This window comes from Pagrus pagrus (assembly GCF_965226575.1).
Source record: "Pagrus pagrus genome assembly, chromosome: 16".
NCBI classification, from domain to species: domain Eukaryota; kingdom Metazoa; phylum Chordata; class Actinopteri; order Spariformes; family Sparidae; genus Pagrus; species Pagrus pagrus.
In genome coordinates, this window is record NC_140200.1 from 16,951,305 (window position 1) to 16,972,443 (window position 21,139).

A 21,139-nucleotide genomic window follows, 5' to 3' on the forward strand; every position below is an offset into this window, starting at 1 on the left:
AACTGTGTTAGATGCACTCATAAAACTTCTCAGGTGTGCAGATGAGAACAAAATGGCTGTTTTCAAAATAGACAAAGATGGATGTGGTCCAAGCCACGAGTGCTGTGACGGCCCCTGCCTAACTGTGTGATATTTGGGTGTTGTGGACAAGTTACTGTGTGGTACTGTTTCTCTTTGAAGGTGTTGAGGAGGATGTAGCAGTAGCCAGCCATATCACTACTGAGTAGTCATGGGTCCGAAGGTGATCATGTTTACGGGCCTGCCATTGCAAGATGGTCTCTAGTTTACATTTAATTTCAGAATGTACTGTTATGTTACAAGACTTAACAATAGTGATCTCAGGAACAGCTCCCATTGATTCAGGAAAATGTGAAATTGCTTGATGGTGAAAACATTCCTGCTGAATAAAAAGGTGCATTACAAAAAGGCTGTCTCTGTTTTGTGCCTGTTGGCTTATATGATGATATTTTGCTGATATAACAGATAAATTACTTCTTGTCTTAGCAAAAACATCGTGCATTGTCTTTTTAATTATATATACAGTTATAGGACAGAACTTCTAATGGTCACATTTTGTGAGGCCATAGAGCCGGGGGATGATAAGTAGTGTTGTGTAACTTTGTGTCACCGTGAGGACAGTGAAATGTCCCGTCATGACAAAGTGAGATTAGATCAACATCTTGTCATCCATGTGGAGAAATGGACATTGCAAAACACATTGAGAAATATACAGTAGAATGAGTGGATAAGATTATTCCGTCTCCATCCTTATAAAGAGACGGGTAACTCACGACTGCTCAGCAGAGACGTCCACATCACCTCTAGATCTCACAGTGCTCACTTTGCTGTCTGTGACACCAGTTTTTTTTTGGTTCCGACAAACAAGCTGTGGAAAGGTGAGAAGTCAATTTAATCCTGATGTTACTTTAATAAATGCAAAGTCTTTTAGATGAGATGTGATGAGCTTTGACACTGGTGAATGAAGGCAGTGAATGATTCTGGATGTGGCCATTGTGATTTGTTCCTCAGGATGAAGTGTGTTATGATCTTTCTGGTGTTGACGCTGGTCGTCCTCATGGCTGAACCTGGGGAGAGTGGTCCTCAAACTATTGATACAGGCACCAATGGGCATGTGGGGCATAGTGGAAATTGTAAGTCACAAGTGTTCCTACATACTGAGTTGACGATAACAGATTGACCTCTGATTTACGCAAACAGCAGGCTACTTTAGTCTGAGATCAACAAATCACACTTGACTGTACTAACTGACTACATACAAATTCATTTAGTTCTGTGATTAGCTAAAATCTTTTATTTAGTCCTGGCATCTCAGATAATAAACCTTAAACTAAGTAAAGAGAGCATCATTAATGTCCTAAATGCAAAGATTTTCAAATGTGATAATATACTAATGTTTATTTATGTCATTTTCATCTTTTTGTCTCTTTAGTCAATGGACGTAGGAGGTAAGTATTACTGAATATTTTCTGTTGATTTCAAACAGATGAATGAAAGAAATAAAAAGACTTTGTGAAATGCCTCAAACCTATCAAACATAGAAAGCATCAGTATTAACCAGATCCCAAGTTGATGTCTTCAACTGCCTTACTTTGTCCAACCCAATTAAATTCACAATGATATAATAGAGGGTAAAGAAGCAAGTTGACACATTTCAGAAGCTAGAATCAGTGAATTTCTGTCAGATCCTGCTTGAAAAATTGTTGCAAAATTATTAAATTATTGAATATTTGTCATTTAAGATTCTGTTGATTGACCTCTGTTGATAATTTAACTAACTGATTCCTCTCTTTTGTTCCCCCTTCTCTAACTTGGTATGCAAACAGTGTGGAAAGAGCCCAAGATGAAGTGGCCGACGATAAATTGAGGCGATACGATCAAGACTGAGTCTGTTCTTGATTTTGAAGATATAGTTTGAGCTATATCTTTGTGCTTTGCAAAGCAAGAAATAATTGGATGAGTAAACATGAAGCCCTTGAGATGTAGTGACTTTAGTCACAGCTCCAACTGATGTTGAAAAATGTAAAATTGCTTGATAGTGAAAACTATCCTGCTGAATAAAGCTGCATTACAAAAGACTGTCTCTGTTTTGTGGTGTTATTTAAGTGAACATGTGCTTGTAATTTTATTGGTGATGAAGATCAAGAACATTGTTTTTCATTAAGTCAGAGGTAAATGTTTATAATAAGTAGATCTAAATAATGTGTGTTGGTGTGATCAGTTTATTAAATGAACACTCTTCTTAATTCTTTCTGTTTCTGAATGTACTTGTGTCTCTGGTAAAGCAGCACTTTGGAAATGATTCAATTCTGGCATTTCCTCAATCAATAGTTGAATCATTTGGTCTATAAAGCATCAGAAAAACAGTCAAAATGACAATTTATAAGAAACGAGATGACCATTGTGTAAATGACATTTGCACTGTTTGCTGTTTCCAAAACAGACAAAGACATTCAAGTTATTAAAATGTAAAATGTGTACAAAAATAATCTAATTTCAACAATCGAGAAGATTGAACCATCAAATGTTGGGAGCAGCTTTAGCCGTAAGAATGTATTTTCATCATTATCTTAAAAAATCTCATTTGTAAAAAAAGTTGATTTTGAGTCTCATTCACAACTTGTCAAATACTGACACTTTGGGATGGAGGTCAACGCGACCTACAATCCCAAAGCCTCAATATTTGATGAGTTGGGAATGAGACTCAAAATCAACTTTTCTTACAAAAAGGACCTTTAAATCTTTTAGCTGTTGCTGCAGTGCTACCATTACATTAGATGACTCAACTGGCCACTTTATAATAGTGTGAGGTTGTGGAATTTATGAAATAGAAAAGAGCAAAAGTCATTGTTGGTGATTAACTGTTTCACATTTTAAGTTGTGGGTCAGTGTAACCCAGTTCAAATCGTCAACGTCTGCTCGAGTACAACTGTTATCATTTTCAATATGTCTGTCTGGCTGTCCCTGGGCAGACTTTGCCAAAACAATAGCATCACAACTGTGCTAAATGCAGTCATAAAACTTCTCAGGTGTGCAGATGAGAACGAAATGGCTGTTTCCAAAAGAGAGAAAGATGGATGTGGGCCACGAGTGCTGTGATGGCCCCTGCCTAACTGTGTGATATTTGGGTGTTGTAGACAAGTTACTGTGTGGTACTGTTTCTCTTTGAAGGTGTTGAGGAGGATGTACTGTAGCAGTAGCCAGCCATATCACTACTGAGTAGTCATGGGTCCGAACAAGCCCGGATCTACTATATGGGCAACCTGGGCAGTTGCCCAGGGGCCCTTGAGCCAAGAGGGGCCCTTTGCGATTGGGTATATATATTTTTTTTCCTCATGACTCAATCTAAACGCAAGCCATGGCGGCTGGCACTTCTCCTACAGCCCCTGAACACAGCACTCGGTGCTCCTGCACAACTTCACCTACTATCCAATCAGAATAAAATAAAAGTTGTTTACAATAAATGTGGTCTCATGATTGTCTGTTCTATATGTCATTTTGATGGTTTCACAGGTAGTGATTGGCAGCCGATCACAATGCACTGTTGATTGGCTAAAAATAAATCGGGGTGGGACCGATCAAAATTACCGATCCGAGATCAGTTTTTCAACTAATGAATTACACAGTGTGTGTTTGTAACCGATTTGTGATCAGATATGTTGCATGTTCGAGTAGAGCAGGGAAAATAATTTTACACCAGCCTTAGAGGAAGAAGACGTTAGCTTTGAAGCATCGACCGACAACAGTGAGCCTCAGCTAACGGTAGCTAGCTCCGATGAAATAGACAGAGACACGGCAGCACAACCACAGCAAACAGAGGGAGAGCAAGGTGCCAATTCTGGCTCCGCGGCACCGGCAAGTGCCATCATCCCCGAAGACCCTGCGCTATGGGGATCCATAACAGAGAGCGCTTGGGAGGAAATTTTGTGCAAAGGACTTGCAGCCTTTCAGCATCGGGCGGCAAAGTATCCCGCTTCCCGCCGCAGGGAGGAGAAGAACGGAAACGCACGGTCTCTGACCAACGATGCTCTGACCCGACAACTCCACAATGGTGAATGTGTACCACGAGAATGGATCATTTATTCACCGTCCACCGGGGAAATATTTCAAATTTCAAATTTATTAAGGGATAACCCCTTGAGATGCATCATCTCGTCTTCCAGGGGGTCCTTTACATCAAAACAATCAAACAATACAATACAATACAATCACATATACACAACACAAAACATACACTTAAAGTGTGCACAACAGCTCCCGAGTCCCTCCCGCCCACCCCACCATACCCCATCAGCCCCTAACCCCATCACAAGGGCAAAAAAAAGGTAAAGATACATGAAAATAAATAAGGAAAATAAAATAAATTATAGCTGCTGCGCAGCGATGGGTCGGGTCCGGGCTATTTTTGGCAAATTTAGGCAACTCTGAGGCTGAGCAACAAAGTGTAGAACAGGAAGACAGACAGTTGACATCATAATGCATTAGTTGAGGCTTGAACTTACAACCTTTGACACCTAAGTTCATCTTCTATCTCACTTAGTTAACTGGCTAGTGACAGATCATGTGAGGCTTCACAAAGTGAGTAAGCTATACACTGTCAGACGAGCACATGACATAATAGAACACCATCTTTAAAATTACCTTTAAAATACACAGAGAGCGAGGCGCATAAACCATTTCAAGAGACAGTTTGCATGTTTTGCAAACCTATTTAATTTGTTCATATTTCATTTAAAACTAAGAACATATTGCATGTAGCCTACTCATTTTACCCTCAGGAGTGTGTTGCACAGGTGTTGTCACTCTAATTAGGTACTCTCTGCTCTGCTTTAGTTTGAGGTGGAAAAACACATTCCGTTCTGAATCAATCAAAGGGGCTTGAAAGGAATTTGCTCTGTCACATTAAGTGTTTGCATTTGTGGTCATTTCAAGTTATTTTTAATATTTCAACACAATACCTGGATTACAACATGTTGAATTATAAATAACAATTCATTTTGATCTGTCATCATGATCATCCTTGCTGGGTCTTGAACCCCCAACCCCTGACACCAAACGCCAGCTCCTAACTCACTGAGCTAATTGGCTGGAAAGAAAAAAAGAATTCCTAGGAATAAAATAGTGTCCTGGCAGCTTAGCTGCCCGGACCCTGATAAGACAAAATACTAATAGCAACAGCAGGGGGTCTGTAACAAGGACATTAGTGAAGTCTTGAACAAATGGAAGGAAGTGACAGATCTAATAGATGGTGGTAAATTATTCCAGTCAGAGGGGGCTTTGTGTTTGAAAGCACGTCTACCAATTTCTTTTGAGGTTCTTGGGACGGAAAAAAACAGCTGATGCGAGTGTCTGACAGAGCAAGATGGTCGGTAGGGGACTAGATATTGTTTTAGGTAAAGTGGATAATTAAAGTGGACACATTTATAAATAAACTGAAGCCAATGAAATTGTCGCCTACTGTTAAGAGGAAGCCAATTAAGGATTTGATACATAATACAGTGATGGGTTCTATAAGGACATCTTGAGACAAATCTACAAATACTGTTAAATACAACATCAAGAGAGTGTAGGTATTTCTCTGATGTGTTTTGTTATATGGTGTCAGCATAGTCCATTATTGGTAGTAGCACTTGGGTGGAGATTCTTTTCCTTACTTAAAGAGTGAAACAATTTATGGAACGATAAAGTATGCTGAGATTATGATTTACTCTATTTATAACAGATTCAATGTGTGGCTTGAATGTTAATGTAGTGTCGATCCAAAGACCCAGGTATTTGAATGTATCCACTTTTTCAAGGGGGGTACCATCATTAAAGCAGACAGATAGTTCAGCAGAGTGATGTGCTAATTTATGACTGGTACCAAACAACATAAGACATAACTTCTTTTTGTTTAATAATAATCTGTTATGGCTGAGCCAGTCCTGTACATTAATAAATTCAGACTGCAAGCATGTTTCCATTTCTGATATATTGGTGCTTGATGTGTAAATGACTATATCATCGGCATACAATTCGGTATGGCAGCCAGAAGAGGATAGAGGAAGATCATTAATAAATATGGAGAACAGAAGTGGCCCTAAAGATGACCCTTGTGGAACACCCCTTTCTATAATTAAATAATCAGATTGACTTCCACCACAATTTACACATTGATGTCTATTATGTAAGTAGGAGTTGAACCACAGTAAGGCATGACGAGACAGTCCTATTGCATATAGTTTGTCCAGCAGCAGGTAATGATCTACAATGTCAAAACCTTTGCTCAGATCTATAAAAACTGCACCAGTAAATTTGTTACTGTCTGACGCTGATAGCACATCACTAGTGAATTTAAAAAGCAAAGCTGTGGTTGTGGAGTGGTTGGGCCTAAAGCCTGATTGGCTTGGAGACAAGATATTATAGTCAGAGATGTGTTGAGATAGTTGATTGAAAACTAATTTTTCAAAAATCTTAACAACAGAACTAATAATACTAATTGGGCGATAGTTGTTAAGATCAAGTGGGTCACCCCCTTTAAAAATTGGGGTGACCTTGGCACGTTTCCATGATAATGGGAGTGCACTAGTAGATAATGACAGGTTAAATAAGTCTGCTAGTGGATAGATTAGCACATGAGAAGCTAATTTAATAAACTTAGTCTCCAGGCCATCTGGCCCAGGGCCAGAGCCACAGTCTTTCTTTAATGTATCAATGACCATTTGGACCTCAACAGGTGAAATTTCTAAATCTACTGCTTTGCATGTAAAGTTTTCTCAACACACCACGGTGCAATGGATGCATTTATTGTCGGGTTTAGCAACTGGAAACACCCAGAGAGAATAACTTCCTGTATCCAACTGTGAAGGTGGGAGGACATTTTCAAAACTGAAACAAATAAAAAATGAACTCAGGACAACCATGGGTCAGAAGAGGCTGACATCACTGCAAGGTGATCATGTTTACGGGCCTGCTATTGCAAGATGGTCTCTAGTTTACATTTAATTTCAGACTGTACTGTTATGTTACAAGACTTATCAATAGTGATCTCAGGAACAGCTCCCATTGATTTAGAAAAAGGTGAAATTGCTTGATGTTGGAAACGTTCCTGCTGAATAAAAAGGTGCATTACAAAAAGGCTGTCTCTGTTTTGTGCCTGTTGTTTTATATGATATTTTGCTGATATAACAAATAAATTACTTCTTGTCTTAGCAAAAACATCATGCATTGTCTTTTTAATTGTATATACAGTTATAGGACAGAACTTTTAATGGTCACATTTTGTGAGGCCATAGAGCCGGGCAATGATAAGTAGTGTTGTGTAACTTTGTGTGACTGTGAGGACAGTGAAATGTCCCGTCATGACAAAGTGAGATTAGATCAACATCTTGTCATCCATGTGGAGAACTTGACTTTGAAAAACACATTGAGAAATACAGAATGACTGGATAACATTATTCCGTCTCCATCCTTATAAAGAGACGGGTAACTCACGACTGCTCAGCAGAGACGTCCACATCACCTCTAGATCTCACAGTGCTCACTTTGCTGTCTGTGACACCATTTTTTTTTGGTTCTGACAAACAAGCTGTGGAAAGGTGAGAAGTCAATTTAATCATGATGTTACTTTAATAAATGCAAAGTCTTTTAGATGAGATGTGATGAGCTTTGACACTGGTGAATGAAGGCAGTGAATGATTCTGGATGTGGCCATTGTGATTTGTTCCTCAGGATGAAGTGTGTTATGATCTTTCTGGTGTTGACGCTGGTCGTCCTCATGGCTGAACCCGGGGAGAGTTGTAATAGATGTGCCCAGAGTATTAATACAGGTGCCGGTGGGCATGTGGGGCATAGTGGAAATTGTAAGTCACAAGTGTTCCTACATACTGAGTTGATGTTAACAGATTGACCTCTGATTTACACAAACAGCAGGCTACTTTAGTCTCAGATCAACAAATCACACTTGACTGTACTAACTGACGACATACAACTTCATTTAGTTCTGTCATTAGTTAAAATCTTTTATTTAGTCCTGGCATCTCAGATAATAAACCTTAAACTAAATAAAGAGAGCATCATTAATGTTCTAAATGCAAAGATATTCAAATGTGATAATATATGAATGTTTATTTATGTCATTTTCATCTTTTTGTCTCTTTAGTCAACGGACGTAGAAGGTAAGTATTACTGAATATTTTCTGTTGATTTCAAACAGACGAATAAAAGAAATAAAAAGACTTTGTGAAATGCCTCAAACCTATCAAACATGGCAAGCATCAGTATTAACCAGATCCCAAGTTGATGTCTTCAACTACCTTACTTTGTCCAACCCACTTAAATTCATGATGATATAATAGAGGGTAAAGAAGCAAGTCGACTCATTTCAGAAGCTAGAATCAGTGAATTTCTGTCAGATTTTACTTGAGAAATTATTGCAAAATGATTCAATTGTTTAATATTTGTCAATTAAGATTTTGTTGATTGACCTCTGTTGATAATTTAACTAACTGATTCCTCTCTTTTGTTCCCCCTTCTCTAACTTGGTATGCAAACAGTGTGGAAAGATCCCAAGATGAAGTGGCCGACGACAAATTGAGGCGATACGATCAAGACTGAGTCTGTTTTTGATTTTGAAGATATAGTTTGAGCTATATCTTTTTGCTTTGCAAAGCAAAAAATAATTGGATTAGTAAACATGAAGCCCTTGAGATGTAGTGACTTTAGTCACAGCTCCAGCTGATGTTGAAAAATGTCAAATTGCTTGATAGTGAAAACTATCCTGCTGAATAAAGCTGCATTACAAAAGATCGTCTCTGTTTTGTGGTGTTATTTAAGTGAACATGTGCTTGTAATTTTATTGGTGATGATGATCAACAACATTGTTTTTCATTAAGTCAGAGGTAAATGTTTATAATAAGTAGATTTAAATAATGTGTGTTGGTGTGATCAGTTTATTAAATGAGCACTCTTCCTATTTCTTTCTGTTTCTGAATGTACTTGTGTCTCTGGTAAAGCCACACATTGGAAATGATTCAATTCTGGCATTTCCTCCATCAATAGATGAATCATTTGACTATAAAGCATCAGAAAAACAGTCAAAATAACAATTTTATAAGAGCCAAGATGATTATTGTGGAAATGGCATTTGTTCTGTTGGCTTCTTCCAAAAGACACAAAGATATTCAAGGTATTAAAATATAAAATGAGTAAAATAAAATCTGCTTATACCTACAATTGACAAGCTGGAAACCATCAAATGTTGGAGGAGCCTTAGCAGTAATAATTTCTACTGATCATTGTCTTTAAAAATACCATTCGTAAGAAAAGTTGATTTTTGAGTCTCATTCCCAACTCGTCAAAAACTGACACTTTGGGATGTAGTCCAACTTTACCTACAATCCCAAAGTATCAATATTTAACGAGTTGGGATTAAGATTCAAAAATCAACTTTTCTTACAAATAGGACCTTTAAATCTTTTAGCTGTTGCTGCAGTGCTACCATTACATTAGATGACACAACTGGCCACTTTATAATAGTGTGAGGTTGTGGAATTTATGAAATATAAAACAGCAAAAGTCATTGTTGGTGATTAACTGTTTCACATTTTAAATTGTGGGTCAGTGTAACCCAGTTCAAATCATCCCCATCTTCGTGAGTACAGCTGTTATTGTTTTCAATATGTCTGTCTGTCTCTCTGTGGGCAGATTTTGCCAACACAATAGCATCACAGCTGTGTTAGATGCAGTCATGAAACTACTCAGGTGTGCAGATGAGAACAAAATGAAGGCCGAGTTCAAAGATGGATGTGATCCAAGCCACGAGTGCTGTGACGGCCCCTGCCTAACTGTGTGATATTTGGGTGTTGTGGACAAGTTACTGTGTGGTACTGTTTCTCTTTGAAGGTGTTGAGGAGGACGTAGCAGTAGCCAGCCAGGTTTGGAGCACCTGAGCTAAGCACTCCCACATGATAAAAGCCCAGCTCTGCTCTGCGTTCTCTCTCTCTTGGTCCGGACCCAGCCACCGTCCACACGCCTTTGCTTTGTTTGGTTTTGGTTTTGTCTTCGCGCTACAACACTGCACACCTCATAATGCTCACACATTCACATTTACATTACTGATAATACTGACTCACACACTCCACATTTGTGGTTATTTATTTCCAGTTATATGCTTCATCATAATAAACACTTTAATTCTCAGTCATCTATTGTGTCTATCCTGTATTTGTCATGGCCTAAGAGCCGGGTTATGACAGTACTGAGTACTCCTGTGACAATGTAGTAATCACTACTGAGTAGTCAAAGGTCCAAAGATGATCATGTTTATGGGGCTGCCATCACAAGATGGTCTCTAGTTTACATTCAATTTCAGGATGTACTGTTATGTTACAAAGACTTAACAATAAACTTATATACTGTATATTTCTTTTAACTTTACGAAGAAGAAGTTGACTCTTTTACCTCTGACCTCTGAAATACCTTGTTTGCTCTTCAGTTGAATTATGCGTCACACAGACTTGCATGCAACTAACCATCTTCTCCTACTTGGCATCACATGGCACACACACACACACACACACACACACACACACACACACACACACACTCCTTCAGCCTGGAGCATATCACACCCACATGATGCGAGAACCACCATTGTTTCTCTGTTCTTTCCTATCAAAGAAACAAGTGGTGATCCACCATCTTGGACCTGAGTCCAACCGTTCGATCAGCCATCGTGTGTGAGTTTGGAAATACCTTGTTTGTTCTTCTTTTGCTGATAAAACTGATAAATCACTTCCTTTCTTAGGAAACATCAAGCATTGTCATTACAAACATGTGAGGCTCAAACACAAAAAAAGTACATTTTCTGTCCTGACATCTCAGCTAATAAACCTAAACTAAGTAAAGACTGAGTCTGTTCTTACTATCAAGACTGTAAGTCAGAGGTAAATGTTTATAATAAGTAGATCTAAATAATGTGTGTGATCAGTTTATTAAATGAACACTCTTCTTATTTCTTTCTGTTTCTGAATGTACTTGTGTCTCTGGTAAAGCAGCACTTTGGAAATGATTCAATTCTGGCATTTCCTCCATCAATAGATGAATCATTTGGTCTATAAAGCATCAGAAAAACAGTCAAAGTAACAATTTTATGAGAGCCAAGGTGATGATTGTTTAAATGACATTCGTACTGTTGGCTGTTTCGAAAATAGACGAAGGCATTCAAGGTATTAAAATATAAAATGAGGAAAAAATAGCTAATCCCTTCATTTGACAAGCTGCAATCATCACATTTTTGGCATTTTTGCTTGAAATTTGTAAAAAAAAAACAAAAAAAACTCAGTGGTGAGTAACCAGCTAATCTCTGCAGCTCTCGTACAGATGACACTCTTTGTCCATCCACACAGGTGTCTCTAATTGATGTGGTTGATAAGACCTTCAGTCAGGTGTGAGTTGACTTCTATGATGTCCTCAGAACTTAACGTGCTAATAAAAATGATCACAGGGTAAGTTGTCCCAACCTAACAGGAGGACGAGGGAGGTGTCAGTCAGAACAAGACTCCCCGCCACACATTGTATCTAGCTTGCTCAACTGTGTGAAGTCTGAGATGTTTTCGGTCACTTTTACCAAAAGCATCAAGCTGCATTTTTGACTCTCTCTGTCTGTAAGTTTTTCAAATCTAATGTTTTGTTTCTCTCTTCTCCAACTTGGTAAAGAAGAGTGGAAAGACCCCCACCTACAGTGGACAATGATCAGTCTCAGCATCATAATGACGGCTCTTTTGAGTGAACAGTGTTCTTTTTGAAAATATTGATTCAGCTATATCTTTGTGCTTTGCAAAGCAAGAAATAATTGGATGGGTAAACATGAAGCCCTTGAGATGTGTGTTGTGATCGCAGGAACAGCTCCCATTGGTTTAGAAAAATGTCAAATGGCTTGATGTCGAAAACATTCCTGCTGAAAAAAAAGGTGCATTACAAGGAGGAGGGGTAGGAAGGGTGAGGAGCGAAGAGAATATGGAGAATAGTTTCCTGGGGTTGGAGGCAGAGGAGCTGATCTTTGGACAGGTAGAAGACAGATTTGGCTGCTGAAACAGTTGATGAGAAATCAGACAGGAGATGGTGGTGGTGAGCAAGGTCATCAAGATGATGAGATTTTTTCCATTTTCTCTCTGCTGCTTGTAACACTGATCTGTTGGTTCGCACAACGTTTCGCATATGATGATATTTTGCTGGTATAACAAATAAATGACTTCTTGTCTTAGCAAAAACATCATGCATTGTCTTTTTAATTATATATACAGTTATAGGACAGAACTTCTGATGGTCACATTTTGTGAGGCCATAGAGCCGGGGGATGATAAGTAGTGTTGTGTAACTTTGTGAGACTGTGAGGACAGTGAAATGTCCCGTCATGACAAAGTGAGATTAGATCAACATCTTGTCATCCATGTGGAGAACTTGACATTGCAAAACACATTGAGAAATACAGAATGACTGGATAAGATTATTCCATCTCCATCCTTATAAAGAGACGGGTAACTCACGACTGCTCAGCAGAGACGTCCACATCACCTCTAGATCTCACAGTGCTCACTTTGCTGTCTGTGACACCAGTTTTTTTTTGGTTCTGACAAACAAGCTGTGGGAAGGTGAGAAGTCAATTTAATCCTGATGTTACTTTAATAAATGCACAGTCTTTTAGATGAGATGTGATGACATTTGACACTGGTGAATGAAGGCAGTGAATGATTCTGGATGTGGCCATTGTGATTTGTTCCTCAGGATGAAGTGTGTTATGATCTTTCTGGTGTCGACGCTGGTCGTCCTCATGGCTGAAGCCGGGGAGAGTGGTCCTCAAAGTATTACTACAGGCCCCGGTGGGCATGTGGGGCATAGTGGAAATTGTAAGTCACAAGTGTTCCTACATACTGAGTTGATGTTAACAGATTGACCTCTGATTTACACAAACAGCAGGATACTTTAGTCTGAGATCAACAAATCACACTTGACTGTACTAACTGACTACATACAAATTCATTTAGTTCTGTGATTAGCTAAAACCTTTTATTTAGTCCTGGCATCTCAGATAATAAACCTTAAACTAAGTAAAGAGAGCATCATTAATGTCCTAAATGCAAAGATTTTCAAATGTGATAATATACTAATGTTTATTTATGTCATTTTCATTTTTTGTCTCTTTAGTCAATGGAGGTAGAATGTAAGTATTACTGAATATTTTCTGTTGATTTCAAACAGACGAATAAAAGAATTAAAAAGTCCTTGTGAAATGCCTCAAACCTATCAAACATAGAAAGCATCAGTATTAACCAGATCCTAAGTTGATGTCTTCAACTACCTTACTCTGTCCAACCCATTTAAATTCACGATGATATAATAGAGGGTAAAGAAGCAAGTCGACTCATTTCAGGAGCTAGAATCAGTGAATTTCTGTCAGATTTTGCTTGAAAAATGATTGCAAAATTATTAAATTATTGAATATTTGTCAATTAAGATTCTGTTGATAATTTAACTAACTGATTCCTCTCTTTTGTTCCCCCTCCTCTAAATTGGTATGCAAACAATGTGGAAAGATCCCAGAATAGATTAAACTGCAATTGCACATGTAGAACACCCGAAGATGAAGTGGTCGACGACAAATTGAGGCGATACTATCAAGACTGAGTCTGTTCTTGATTTTGAAGATATAGTTTGAGCTATATCTTTGTGCTTTGCAAAGCAAGAAATAATTGGATGAGTAAACATGAAGCCCTTGAGATGTAGTGACTTTAGTCACAGCTCCAACTGATGTTGAACAATGTAAAATTGCTTGATAGTGAAAACTATCCTGCTGAATAAAGCTGCATTACAAAAGACCGTCTCTGTTTTGTGGTGTTATTTAAGTGAACATGTGCTTGTAATTTTATTGGTGATGATGATCAAGAACATTGTTTTTCATTAAGTCAGAGGTAAATGTTTATAATAAGTAGATGTAAATAATGTGTGTTGGTGTGAAAGCAAGAAATAATTGGATGGGTAAACATGAAGCCCTTGAGATGTGTGTTGTGATCTCAGGAACAGCTCCCATTGTTTCAGAAAAATGTAAAATTGCTTGATGTTGAAAACATTCCTGCTGAATAAAAAGGTGCATTACAAAAAGGCTGTCTCTGTTTTGTGCCTGTTGTTTTATATGATGATATTTTGCTGATACAACAAATAAATTACTTCTTGTCTTAGTAAAAACATCATGCATTGTCTTTTTAATTATATATACAGTTATAGGACAGAACTTCTAATGCTCACATTTTGTGAGGCCATAGAGGCGGGGGATGATAAGTAGTGTTGTGTAACTTTGTGTGACTGTGAGGACAGTGAAATGTCCCGTCATGACAAAGTGAGATTAGATCAACATCTTGTCATCCATGTGGAGAACTGGACTTTGAAAAACACATTGAGAAATACAGAATGACTGGATAAGATTATTCCGTCTCCATCCTTATAAAGAGACGGGTAACTCACGACTGCTCAGCAGAGACGTCCACATCACCTCTAGATCTCACAGTGCTCACTTTGCTGTCTGTGACACCAGTTTTTTTTTGGTTCTGACAAACAAGCTGTGGAAAGGTGAGAAGTCAATTTAATCCTGATGTTACTTTAATAAATGCAAAGACAACACGATAGCATCACAACTGTGTTAGATGCAGTCATGAAACTTCTCAGGTGTGCAGATGAGAACAAAATGAAGGCTGAGTTCAAAGATGGATGTGGTCCAAGCCACAAGTGCTGTGACGGCCCCTGCCTAACTGTGTGATATTTGGGTGTTGTGGACAAGTTACTGTGTGGTACTGTTTCTCTTTAAAGGAGCTTGAGGAGGACATAGCAGTAGCCAGCCAGGTTTGGAGCACCTGAGCTAAGCACTCCCACATAATAAAAGCCCACCGTCCACACGCCTTTGCTTTGTTTGGTTTTGTCTTTGCGCTACAACACTGCACACCTCATAATGCTCACACATTCACATTTACATTACTGATAATACTGACTCATACACTCCACATTTGTAGTTATTTATTTCCAGTTATATGCTTCATCATAATAAACACTTTAATTCTCAGTCATCTATTGAGTCCATCCCATATTTGTCATGGCCTAAGAGCCGGGTTATGACAGTACTGAGTACTCCTGTGACATTGTAGTAATCACTACTGAGTAGTCATGGGTCGGAACGTGATCGTGTTTACGGGCCTGCCATCACAAGATGGTCTCTAGTTTACATTTAATTTCAGAATATACTGTTATGTTACAAGACTTAACAATAAACTTATATACTGTATATATCTTTTAACTTTACAAAGAGGAAGTTGACTCTTTTACCTCTGACTTCTGAAATACCTTGTTTGTTCCTCAGTTGCTGATAAAACTGATACTGATCACTTCCTTTCTTAGGAAACATCATGCATTGTCATTACAAACAAGTGAGGCTCAAACAGAAAACATGTACATTTTCTGTCCAGAGGGTATTTATTTCATGTTAAAAATATAAGTGTACATAAAAAATGATATGGAATTAATCTACTGTATATGTTGATAATATCCTATACATAAAATGTAATGTAAATAAAGTGTTTTCAACAACAAAGCAATGCATTTAATGATATTGTTTAAAAAAAATTGCACTATGTGATATCTTTTTGTTTTCGTATGTCATCATCAAAACATTCAATTAAAAAACAGCATCACGACTGCTCAGCAGACACGTCCACATCACCTCTAGATCTCACAGTGCTCACTTTGCTCAGTATTAACCAGATCCCAAGTTGATGTCTTCAACCACCTTACTTTGTCCAACCAATTTAAATTCATGATGATAAAATAGAGGGTAAAGAAGCAAGTCGACACATTTCAGAAGTTGGAATAAGATTCTGTTGAATGACCTCTGTTGATAACTTATTTCCCTCTATTTTTTCCCCCTTCTCTAACTTGATATGGAGGCAGATGGGGAAGATCCCAAGATGAAGTGGCCGAAGATAAATTGAGGCGATACTATCAAGACTGAGTCTGTTCTTGATTTTGAAGATATAGTTTGAGCTATATCTTTGTGCTTTGCAAAGCAAGAAATAATTGGATGAGTAAACATGGAGCCCTTGAGATGTAGTGACTTTGTATTTAAAATGAGAAAACAATTAGCTAATTCCTACATTTGAGAAGGTGGAACCATCAAATGATGGAGGAGCTTCAGCAGTATGAATATATGGTTTATCATAATATTTAAAGGTTTTATTTGTAAGAAAAGTAGATTTTGAGTCTCATTCCCAACTTGTCAAATACTGACACTTTTGGATGGAGGTGAACCCGACCTACGGTCCCAGCGCCAATATTTGACGAGTTGGGAATGAGACTCAAAATCTACTTTTCTTAAAAATAGGACCTTTAAATCTTTTTACTGTTGCTGCAGTGCTACCACTACATTAGATCATGGACCGCGGAACGCATCTGAACAAGGGGGGGCCATAATTGCAAGTCTCGCGGAGGGGGTGGGGGGGCATATGCATTGAAACAGACAATATTAAATAACGTCGCGGAGCACTTTTTTATTCCGACACCACACAGTCACATCTACAGTACACGCATGCTAAACACGCACACATGCTTCCTCAGATTAACCCCTCTGATCCCACTCTAACATTCACACACAACAGGCCAAGCCTATTTGCACATAAACGCACAGATGAAAATATAGCAAACAACAAAGTACATCCAGTCCAGTCCACAACCAAAACTCATCTTGCTGCCTTGAATCTAAATCAACATCATAGTCATTATCATCACATTCAACACTCATATCAGACTGATGTGCAGAGCCGCACGCGAACACACACACACACACACACACACACACACACAGCAACAAAACAAGCTCAGCTGCCATATCACAGAAAACGACATGTAGGTTATGTAAAAAAAAAACTGACTTACGTTAGTGGTCCTTGATCTTCCCGAAGACCAGTCTGCGTCGCTCATTTTGCTGGATGAATTCCTTTGCAACAGCAGTCATGTCCACTTGTGCCAGAACATCCCGGTGTATGTGTCTGCACATCAAGTCATTAAGCCTTCTCTGTGTCATAGTTGAACGCAGGTATGTTTTGATGCGGCGAAGTGTTGAGAAAGATTTTTCAGCTGATGCTGTAGTGACTGGGATCGTGAAAAACAGTTTCAACAGTTTGTGTACTTCTGACTGTAGTTCTTTGGCCACAGGGACAGCATTCATTGCTTCACTTATAAGCCTTACTGGTGTTTTTTCAGAGTTGGTTTGAATCCCTGATGTCTTTAAGGTGTCTGGCAACATGCTCAACTGTGCACGCAGACTGTCGACGCGACACTGCGTGCAGTAAAGTTTCCCACTCGTTTCACACAATGTCAGCCAGTTAAAATCTTTGAACCACTGATGTTGAACTGATCTTGCTCGTTGTGAAGACCCAGTCCCCTGTACCTTTTTGGTCTTCATCAGCACAGCAGGGTCGTGAGGTTGATTAGGCTTCGTGAGATCCCCGCAGCACTCACTTGTACAGTGGCTCTCGGTAGCTTGACTTGAAGCTGGGGGAGAGCAGCTAGCCACGGCTTGGCAGGTCATCGGAGTCCGTGGTGGAGATGGACGCTCCGGGTCTGTTGTTGAGGCCACAGTGGAAGCTGGAGTAGTTTGCTCATTTTGTTTTGTCTGTTTATTTGAAAAAAAAAATCGGATATTGACTTCTGTCTCTTCATTTTCGGAGGTAGTGCAGCCATCGGTTTGGCAGGTGCCCGCCGTTAGCTTGCGACGCTCACACATGAAGTAGATAAACAATGCACACTAATTTCAAATTAAAACGCAGCAGTCAGTGGGAGTTTTTTTATCGGCAGCAGTTGGTGAGAGTGAGTGAAGGTGTGTGGTGACTAGTATTGTTTGGCTCGGCTTTTATTCATATAAAATAGTTTGTCAGAGTACAAAAGTTACCCGGGCCGTGGCCCCCCTGGCCCCCCCGGTTCCGCAGTCTATGCATTAGATGATACAACTGTCTACTTTATAATAGTGTGAGGTTGTGGAATGTATTAAATAGAAAACAGAAAAAGTCATTGTTGGTGATTAACTGTTTCACATTTTATGTTGTGGGTCAGTGTAACCCAGTTCCAATCATCAACGTCTGCTCGAGTACAACTGTTATCATTTTCAATATGTCTGTCTGTCTCTCTGTGGGCAGACTTTGCCAACATTATAGCATCACAACTGTGTTAGATGCAGTCATAAAATTTCTCAGCTGTGTAGATGAGAACAAAATGGCTGTTTCCAAAATAGACAAAGATGGATGTGGTCCAAGCCACGAGTGCTGTGACGGCCCCTGCCTAACTGTGTGATATTTGGGTGTTGTGGGCAAGTTACTGTGTGGTACTGTTTCTCTTTGAAGGTGCTTGAGGAGGACGTAGCAGTAGCCAGCCATATCACTACTGAGTAGTCATCGGTCCGAAGGTGATCATGTTTACGGGCCTGCCATGCAAGATGGTCTCTAGTTTACATTTAATTTCAGACTGTACTGTTATGTTACAAGACTTATCAATAGTGATCTCAGGAACAGCTCCCATTGATTCAGAAAAATGTCAAATTGCTTGATGTTGAAAACATTCCTGCTGAATAAAAAGGTGCATTACAAAAAGGCTGTTTCTGTTTTGTGCCTGTTGTTTAAATTACTTCTTGTCTTAGCAAAAACATCATGCATTGTCTTTTTAATTATATATACAGTTATAGGACAGAACTTCTAATGCTCACATTTTGTGAGGCCATAGAGCCGGGGGATGATAAGTAGTGTTGTGTAACTTTGTGTGACTGTGAGAACAGTGATATGTCCCGTCATGACAAAGTGAGATTAGATCAACATCTTGTCATCCATGTGGAGAACTGGACATTGCAAAACACATTGAGAAATACAGAATGACTGGATAAGATTATTCCGTCTCCATCCTTATAAAGAGACGGGTAACTCACGACTGCTCAGCAAAGACGTCCACATCACCTCTAGATCTCACAGTGCTCACTTTGCTGTCTGTGACACCAGTTTTTTTTTGGTTCTGACAAACAAGCTGTGGAAAGGTGAGAAGTCAATTTAATCCTGATGTTACTTTAATAAATGCAAAGTCTTTTAGATGAGATGTGATGAGCTTTGACACTGGTGAATGAAGACAGTGAATGATTCTGGATGTGGCCATTGTGATTTGTTCCTCAGGATGAAGTGTGTTATGATCTTTCTGGTGTTGACGCTGGTCGTCCTCATGGCTGAACCCGGGGAGAGTGGTCCTCAAAGTATTAATACAGGCGCCGGTGGGCATGTGGGGCATAGTGGAAATTGTAAGTCAGAATTGTTCATACATACTGAGTTGATGTTAACAGATTGACCTCTGATTTATACAAACAGCAGGATACTTGAGTCTGAGATCAACAAATCACACTTGACTGTACTAACTGACTACATACAACTTCATTTAGTTCTGTGTTTAGCTTAAATCTTTTATTTAGTCCTGGCATCTCAGATAATAAACCTTAAACTAAGTAAAGAGAGCATCATTAATGTCCTAAATGCAAAGATTTTCAAATGTGATAATATACTAATGTTTATTTATGTCATTTTCATCTTTTTGTCTCTTTAGTCAACGGACGTAGAAGGTAAGTATTACTGAATATTTTCTGTTGATTTCAAACAGACGAATAAAAGAAATAAAAAGTCCTTGTGAAATGCCTCAAACCTATCAAACATAGAAAGCATCAGTATTAACCAGATCCCAAGTTGATGTCTTCAACTACCTTACTTTGTCCAACCCATTTAAATTCACGATGATATAATAGAGCAAGTCGACACATTTCAGAAGCTAGAATCAGTGAATTTCTGTCAGATTTTGCTTGAAAAATTATTGCAAAATTATTCAATTATTGAATATTTGTCAATTAAGATTCTGTTGATTGACCTCTGTTGATAATTTAACTAACTGATTCCTCTCTTTTGTTCCCCCTTCTCTAACTTGGTATGCAAACAGTGTGGAAAGAGCCCAAGATGAAGTGGCCGACGAGAAATTGAGGCGATACTATCAAGACTGAGTCTGTTCTTGATTTTGAAGATATAGTTTGAGCTATATCTTTGTGCTTTGCAAAGCAAGAAATAATTGGATGAGTAAACATGAAGCCCTTGAGATGTAGTGACTTTAGTCACAGCTCCAACTCATGTTGAAAAATGTAAAATTGCTTGATAGTGAAAACTATCCTGCTGAATAAAGCTGCATTACAAAAGACCGTCTCTGTTTTGTGGTGTTATTTAAGTGAACATGTGCTTGTAATTTTAGTGTTGATGATGATCAACAACATTGTTTTTCATTAAGGTCAGAGGTAAATGTTTATATTAAGTAGATCTAAATAATGTGTGTTGGTGTGATCGGTTTATTAAATGAACACTCTTCCTATTTCTTTCTGTTTCTGAATGTACTTGTGTCTCTGGTAAAGCAGCACTTTGGAAATGATTCAATTCTGGCATTTCCTCCATCAATAGGTGAATCATTTGGTCTATAAAGCATCAGAAAAACAGTCAAAATAACAATTTTATAAGAAACAAGATGATCATTGTGTGAATGGCATTTGTACTGTTTGCCGTTTCCAAAAGAGACAAAGACATTTAAGTTATTAAAATATAAAATCAGTAAAAGAATAATCTAATTTCTACAATAGAGAAGCTTGAACCACCAAATGTCGGGAACAGCTTTAGCCATAAGAATTTACTTTCATCATTATCTTAAAAAATCTCATTTGTGAGAAAAGCTGATTTTGAGTCTCATTCCCAACTCGTCAAATACTGACAATTTTGGATGGAGGTCAACCCGACCCAGCGTCAATATTTGACGAGTTGGGAATGAGACTCAAAATCTACTTTTTTTTTTACAAATAGGAGCTTTAAATCTTTTAGCTGTTGCTGCAGTGCTACCATTACATCAGATGACACAACTGGCCACTTTATAATAGTGTGAGGTTGTGGAATTTGAAATAGAAAACAGAAAAAGTCATTGTTGGTGATTAACTGTTTCACATTTTAAGTTGTGGGTCAGTGTAACCCAGTTCAAATCATCTCCGTCTGCT

The 21,139-nt window shown here is 38.5% G+C and overlaps 3 long non-coding RNA genes across 5 annotated transcripts; all 3 read left to right on the top strand.

The window, feature by feature from the left end:
- Positions 1 to 787: 787 nt before the first annotated feature.
- LOC311271668 lies at positions 788 to 8,805 on the top strand. 3 transcript variants are annotated; one of them, XR_014624456.1, is made up of 4 exons: positions 788 to 896; positions 1,030 to 1,151; positions 1,451 to 1,466; positions 1,845 to 2,097. It is a non-coding gene; the product is annotated as an uncharacterized lncRNA (long non-coding RNA). The 3 variants fall into 3 exon arrangements; XR_014624457.1 differs by lacking the exon at positions 1,845 to 2,097 and adding an exon at positions 8,553 to 8,805 and having other exon boundaries at positions 789 to 896; XR_014624458.1 differs by lacking the exons at positions 788 to 896; positions 1,030 to 1,151; positions 1,451 to 1,466; positions 1,845 to 2,097 and adding exons at positions 7,505 to 7,595; positions 7,729 to 7,859; positions 8,159 to 8,174; positions 8,553 to 8,805.
- Positions 8,806 to 12,561: 3,756 nt separating this feature from the next.
- Positions 12,562 to 13,875, top strand: LOC311271670. The gene is made up of 4 exons (XR_014624460.1): positions 12,562 to 12,650; positions 12,784 to 12,905; positions 13,204 to 13,219; positions 13,593 to 13,875. It is a non-coding gene; the product is annotated as an uncharacterized lncRNA (long non-coding RNA).
- A 5,139-nt stretch (positions 13,876 to 19,014) lies between these two features.
- LOC311271890 lies at positions 19,015 to 20,305 on the top strand. The gene is made up of 4 exons (XR_014624490.1): positions 19,015 to 19,114; positions 19,248 to 19,369; positions 19,669 to 19,684; positions 20,053 to 20,305. It is a non-coding gene; the product is annotated as an uncharacterized lncRNA (long non-coding RNA).
- Positions 20,306 to 21,139: the final 834 nt, after the last annotated feature.